The sequence below is a fragment of the Haliotis asinina genome, chromosome 2 (genome assembly GCF_037392515.1).
Source record: "Haliotis asinina isolate JCU_RB_2024 chromosome 2, JCU_Hal_asi_v2, whole genome shotgun sequence".
NCBI lineage: Eukaryota > Metazoa > Mollusca > Gastropoda > Lepetellida > Haliotidae > Haliotis > Haliotis asinina.
Window position 1 is genome coordinate 48,029,528 of NC_090281.1, and position 8,044 is coordinate 48,037,571.

Below are 8,044 nucleotides of genomic sequence, written 5' to 3' on the forward strand. Positions count from 1 at the left end.
TCAGCCTTTCTGTTCCGATAACAAAAGTTGTCCATGGGATGGTAGACAAATCCTTTCACACCGCACCCCTTCGGGGCATTCCCTGAAAGCAATATCAACTACCATTTTTAATTATTTCATAAAAAATAAAACTGTACAGTATGATATCGAATACAGCTCTACCTCTTGACATACAATATGTTCTCGAGGTTGCTATTGACTTGCCTATGTATGTATTGGATTCCACCGAAAGAGCAGGGTACGCTCACCATTTCACAAAAATATATTTATCATTTTTTCCCAAAATTCATCATACCATATCCTTCACTAAACAAAGAACTACTTTCGTTTCAAAGAATAACTTTGATCTAAAAGGGAATTTATAAAGCAAAAAAGTGGCTGCCTATAGGTTTCATCTATTGTCCAACACTGTGTGGTGTACCTGTTTCCTCAGTGAGCCATCATTTGTTTACATAATCAATGAAAAAAGATAATAATGTTCAGTATGTTTACAATAAGAACAGTGGATAAATCAAGACGATTAGTGTACACCTTATATAACATTTTTGAAAACGTGAATTATGGTTCTGATAGAACTTTTCCTTTGCTTCTTCAGATTCCTTTGAAATGAGGGAAAAAAATGACGTAACGTGAAAAGACTCGAAGGATCGAGAAAATAATTAAAATAACCCGATGATGATCATTGCAACGACAAATTCCAGTGAAACCCCATTAATGTGACAAAAATGGCACCAGAATGCCAGGAGTTTTCTACTAGGCATCTGGGTCAAATGATATGTACCATGTTGAGAAAAGTTTCTAAGAAATAATAGAACTGAGAGGGTCATCATAATTTTTAATGTGTTAATGTGACACCTCGTGACATACAAACAAGAGTTTCAAACAGTACCAGCAAACATCAGTTGTACATATTAACCATTTGTAACGCAATGTATCGGACGTTAAAGAACGTAATAATGACATTTCAACGGCCAGAAGTGTTTTTTCATACCTTTAACAAAGTTTGTAAAACATTTAGTTGTTTCAATTACAAGCAAACAAGAAGATTTTACCATTTTCATGAAACAGCATTACCAATAACCCGACCCTTCGTTAATGACGCCGGATATATAATTATTGACACACAGTTCATATATTTTACTCACTTGAACAAGTCTCCTGATATACCTATGAGTGATACCTATGAGCTAATTATGTTTTTATGTTTTATGCATTATGTATTTAAAAAGCTCAGAGTTCATCTTTATGGACATAAAATGAATTTGTAGGTGTGCATTTGCCTGTGAGAAAGATTGTGTTTTCATTTCCAGGTACAGTCAGGCCGCGTTAATCCGAACACTTCTGTTTTTCATCAAAAACGTTCGGATAGTGAAACGTACGGACTACTCAAGCAAACACCACTTCAGACGAGTTACTTCCCTTTGACATACTGTACACTCCAGTCGAAACTGAAAATCACTTCGCACCTATATAGTTTGTTTGTTTTTTATTGTTTGCTGTATAACGCCGCACTCAGCAATAATACTTCTATGTGGATCCGGTGTGTAAATAATCAGACCAGACAATCCAGTGATCAACAGAGTCAGCGTCAATCAAAGCGGCGGGTATACAACATGTGTCATCTGAATTAGCGAGCCTTAGTGCTCGATCCCGTTAGTCGTCTCTTAGTGGTACAAGAATGGGTTGCTAAAGAGCAATTCTAACCCGGATCTTGGAGGGTCAGATTTACTTCTAGCTACAGTTCAGGTATATGTAAGAAATTCAAACACTTCAAAGGACACAGAAAAGGTATCGTTCACATTTTTATCAATAAAGGAAATAAAAAATCTCTCTTTACGTCACAATACTACAACTGCCTTTTCACTGTCATCCTACCCCAAATGCCCAGATCGATGCTCATGATGTTGAGCACTGGATTGAATATAGACCGCCGTCATATAACTGGATTATTGCCGAGTGCTACGTTAAATAACAAACACACAAATAATTTCACTATGTACGTCTAAAATTGTTAGCACACATTCAGATAAATGCCTGTAAGAGTTACTTTGACAACATCACCTTTCCCAGATACCTGAAACAAGTTAATGTGAAAATCTGAAAATTATGGTTATACTTCATGCCATACTTCAGGTTATCAAAATCATGTTAGGCCATCGCAAGACATTTATATCACGTAAACATTATTTCTAAATATTGTAGATAATGGAATCAAATCACGACATTTTGAAACATCACAATCTTACATGGGGGAATCCACTACATTTGTAAACTGATGGTGAGGTTCTATGGCTTCATTGAATGTCATGTTCCGCTGTAACAGAGCTTGATTATTACTGAGCGTTTAATTAAACTAACTTCATCATTAATAACAGGGGCGATCGACACACAGCTTGGCACAGGCTATCTCTGATACAATATTCATCTCCGGAGTAATTCCTAATAAAATGTGATCAGAAAACAAAAATTCCATGGCGAACACCCCAATAACGCAACCAGCACACATTGTATTTGAGAAATTTGTATTTGAGAAATAGGAAGAAGTTCTGTACGAGATTTATGAACAATTGAAAAGGAATTTGAGAGTTGGGCTCTCCACTGTTACCAATGTCAGTTGTGTAATGTGCAGTGTGTAATGAGCTCACTGGGTCTTGGTCTTGTGATACGCGTCAGCTTTCAACTCGTAAAATCGCGGCTTCAGGTTAACCCCACCGAAAACTTTAATGCAATGAGTGAGTGAGTTGCTTTTAGCAATATTGCAGCAATAGCACGACGGGGGATACCAGACATGGGCTTGACATATTGTACCCATCTAGGGAATCGAACCCTGGTCTTCGAACAAACGCTTTAACCACTAAGTGTCTCTACCGATGTCGAAGGCTTATCTGAAGTAAAATGGTGAAGGCCTAACAGACACACAATTTATTTATATAACATTTAAGAATACTTGCGGTTAACTCATGGCCATGATTTTCCTTTCTGTAGCTGGACAATCAGTTCAAAAAAATGTCTGAGAATATTTTAAAGTATGCAATTGATAACTGATATTGTAAACACAACTGTCCTGAGAGCAGAAAAGGGCAATCATCAATCATATGAGCATGCTACATTACATGGAATTCTTCCTAGATGTCATGGATACCTGACCCTTTTGCTGGGGCAACATAAGATGTCTTGCAGACAAAACAAGAAACCTCCAGGAACATTGTAAATGCCACTTCCTAAACAAATCTGACCCCTGAAGCATTAAGAACTAGATAGACACTGTCACTGGTGCAAAAGGGCAAGTCTAATCCTGGGTCTTTGAGGTTTCATTCTGTATACATGTATGTTGACGTCTCTGGTGAGACGTGCTACCAATTGCTGCATCACTGAACCTTGATTTCGATATCCATAAAGCTGGTATTCGCGTTGAGATACCAAATTAAAGTGTAACCGGTGTAGTTGTTTTTCCTTAAATGAAAACGATTTACGTTATTGAGGTTCTTCTATTTAGGTTATTGTTATTACAATGAGTGTTGTTGGTGAATGCAGACAAACGGATTTTGCAAATTAATGCTCCGTCCTTATTGATTTGACATAAACTCTTAATTCAAATTATGTGACAGGAACATCATGTTCTTGTTCTTATCATGGAAGATATACACATGTCAGCGTGTACAAAATATTCTGTTACATAATATATATAGTGTGTGTATGTGTGTGTATTGTTACCACCCTGCAAATGGTTGATGATTGGCGCTAGTAGGTAAGTAATGCAGCTGGTGGTTTACAAGTGATTCTGAATGAGGAACACGAAGTGGAGTAAATTAAACTGTGAAAAGCCGCATGAAGTGATTCTATTGTGTCATATATATTACTACAAGTCCGAATACAAACTGCAATGTACGTGAAAGTGTACTTCATCTTTAATTGTATTTTCACTGCAAGATTTGCAAATACGGGCACACAAAGGAGGTTTCGGACGAGCATTCCCGTAGAGACAGTTGTGTTTCAGGCTCGCACACGAGCTTGCACCTTGGACCTGACCTGTCCTTAAACAATCATCATTCTGATGTATGTGTTATGTTTTGAACTTTCGCTGGGCTGAGCTGAGTTGTTTGTTTCTTTGTCATTTTGATTTTCATAATATTTTAAGTTCTTGTCACAATTTGACTCGAAGAGAGTGGAAGTGGAAACTCAGTGAGGAGTAATATGGCGCTATTGGGATCAAGACGCAGCAAACACCCCAGTGGATGGTGATACTCTTAGCCAGAAAAAGTCTAGACGACGACTCGCAGATACTCACAAGAAGAATATGGCTTAACAAACAAGCGGCTGACATTAACATGTAATGCTGCGAATATTAACATTTACTATGGCAAACGTAGATACTCCATGCTACCTGAACCTGAGAGAGAGGTCCTCCATTTAGTTGTTGTGCTGGGCAGGCTTGGGGTGAGTTCTTCACCGCATCACAAAATTGTCCAGCTCTTCTTAACAATTCCATGATCTCATTAACTTGAAGAATGGCATGTCATGAAGAATTAAGCATGAATAATGACTTGATATCTACAGCAGAGGTGGAGCGATTTCCAAGGTAAGTGCCGCGGGTCAGGTTAAGAGTCATACATGAACTGCAGAATCGTTAACCCCCCGCACATTAGCGATCGTGAACTATAAGGAGGATTAAAGTGGTCTGAAAGCAAGTCTTCATGTGATTAACGCTGACTGTAATTTCTGTTGGTGAACATTCTATTGCAACGGATGGTATGACTTGGTGATGATCTTGACCTTGATGGGCTTAGACCGAGCAGCAGGGCAGTATGCATTTCCTTTGTGTGCCGAAGGATGACACGCACGGCATGTCTTTGCCGGCCCATTTGATTATTCTCAAGGAGATATGAAAAAAACCTCTCTAAATGATACAGAAAAATGCGGACAAACTGATATATGGCGCCCACCATTACCCTTTTTATTAGACATTCCAGTCAATAATTACATCACTGATGTCCTCCATCTTCTTCGAAGAGAGATTGGCGGTCTTGAGAGAAACATCATTAATGAGGCCATGAGGTTGGACGATTCCCTGTCTTTCCAAAAGAAACCCAAACGACACATAGACGACTGTGGGGTACCAATCAAGTTGTGGAGGTGCAAATATTCCAAGATGCTCATATGGACAACACTCTCAGGTCGTGACAAGAAAACACTTCTTACTAAACTGCTAGGATGACTTGATGTCATCCTTGGTTCCGAGACTGGATCTACAGTGTTTACATTGTGGACAATATTTGGCGAATACATTCACATCATCACTTCTGACAATCCATCCATATTTTGTCACGAAGACGTTGATTTACAAAAATTTACAAAAAATAAATGTCACATTTACAAACATTTACAACGATTGTAAAGGTGCTGTCCATAAAGAATGTATGTAGAGATGTTGGGTTTTGTAAACCCATCTCTGAATTTGCGTTCGATCCAATCAAAAATCATCTCAGTAGAGATGGTGAACGACTGGAAACTGTAATTCGTCCAAGTACAAAGCAGGACTTGAAACTGACAAGCGTTTGCACCAGTTTCCGTGAGATCCAGTCATCCCAGAAAAACTGTCATGTGTAGTTTCTTTGCAACCCATAGACATAAAAACATGTCATATGTACAAGTATCACAACTGCTTTATTACATAATGTGGCTGAGACAGGACTCGGATGCATGAGTCATCAATCAATTTATTTTGTTTATGGCGTATAGCCTGATAGGTGTTAAGTTTAAATCGCATGTGGTCAATGATTGAAGCTGTGTATTGCATATTGTCTTTAGCAGACAGGCAGCCATACATATAGGTGTCAATAAACCACACATTAAGCTTTCTCTGTGATAGAGGCTTCTTCTTACAATCAACATGTTTTTTTATGTAACGAGTAGATTATTTACTTGTTTGTGTACACAACCAAGATTAGACTACTGCTCACGATCTCATACTCCGGGCATGCATACTGTTTCAAGCTCCGTGAACCTATTCACTGCGCATGCGGTATGGGCGCAGCGCAGCACAATTGTTGAAACAGCCCCAGCGCTGGGGGAAATTTAGTGAATCGCTTGAACTCCGAATTCGCGGGTTTTATTCATCGCGTTTTTTTTCTTTACAGGTTGAATTGGCATTTTTTATGATTTGTTTCGGTAACTGCATACCAAAAGGTATCAGAATCTGCAAAGTTGTGTTTTCCTTTTTCATGTGACCTTTTAGAAAGTTTCGTTCCATGAGATAACCTATCAAAATAATACAACATATCAATAATGCCCTATGTTCCAGGGTGGGCAGTTCTCTCTGGAGGTCTTGATGTTTCTTTTTCTTTGGGAGCAGTGTCTGGCCAGCACTATGTTGCACCATGTTCAGTTTATTAATTTGCGTCTCTTGTCCAACATGAAATTTATCATCTCGAAAACGTTGGGATGGGCTTTTCCACCAAGTTACTTTAACCTCCCATGCCAACCTCCAACCTATTATTTGTCCAGGGCACATTTCTGTCATGGGCTTCCATTCCTGAAGGTTATTGTTTAGTTATGTTAAATATAGCAGTATGTGTTAACTGCAACTAGCCCGTGTACAACAGGTGTAGTCCCACGAAGCCTAAAATTATTCAGTTGGCTTATGGGACTTCATGCCTCAATGATTTTATGGGATTGTGGTGGATTGTTGCTTGGCTGACCACAGAAAGGAAGAATCAACAGAAACAACAAAAATCAAATATGATTGTGAAATATTTCAAAAGGTGACCTATCCCATCTGTATCACTGGTACTATTGGTAAAAGTTGGATCGACCACATGATTCATAGCAACATATACTGTCATGTGTTATGTTATTACAACACAATCTCTATCATTTCGCATATTATCAGAGGTGACAAGGTGATGTTGTTTATGGTTATTGTTATTCCCTGTTCTCAAACACAAAATGAATGGGATACTGAGTCGGAATTCTTTTCTAAACAGCTTGCGCATAGTGAAAGACACACCCATGCATTTTCACTCCACCGAACACTGTAGTAAGAGCATCAGCATCCTACCCCTAACAGAGTGACCCCTATCCACTGAACAGTGGTCTGTCCCACTCTTATTTCACGCCCCAATTACCTCATTAATTATGTCGAGGGGTCAAACTGTAATTAGCCTTTGGGATTTATTAGTTGTGAATTTGAGGCCTTGCAGACCGTTTTACCATCACCCACCAGTTATCTCCCCTTGTGGATCTTTACAAATTGTAAATGTCTTGTAAACATCATCTTTCCAAAATTGTAAATGTCTTGTAAACATCATCTTTACAAAAGATTTACAAGCTTGTAAAGGTGAACCTTTTTTCCAGTGATGTATGCTGGTGACGGTGCGCCATGCATTGGTTGATGTTGTGGTGTACTCATGTATGTCGGTGGCGATGTGCCATGCATTAGTGGATGTTGTGGTGTACTCATGTATGTCGGTGGCGGTGTACCATGTGTTCGTGGATATGATGGTGCCGTCTCATGTATAAGGGTTGTGGTGCCCCATGAATTAGTGTATGTGATGGTGGTGTCTCATGTATGCTGGTGGTGGTGCCCCATGCATTGGTGGATGTTCTGATGTCCTCATGTATCTCAGTAGCGGTGTGCCATGCACTGGTGGATGTGATGGTTATGTCTCATATATGCCTCTGGTGGTGCACCATGCATTGGTGGATGTTGTTATGTACTGTTGTATGAGGGTGGTGGTGCCCCATGCATTGGTCGATGTTGTGGTCTACTCATGTATGCCAGTTGTGGTGCCCCATGGGTTGGTGGATGTTGTGGTGTACTCATGTATGCCGGTGGTAGTGCACCATGTGTTGGTGGATATGATGGTGCCGTCTCATGTATGAGGGTTGTGGTGCCCCATGAATTAGTGTATGTGATGGTGGTGTCTTATGTATGCTGGTGGCGGTGCGCCATGCATTGGTGGGTGTTGTGGTGTGCGCATGTATACCGGTGGTGGTGGACGATGCATTAGTGGATGTTGTGGTGTACTCATGCATGTCGCTGGCA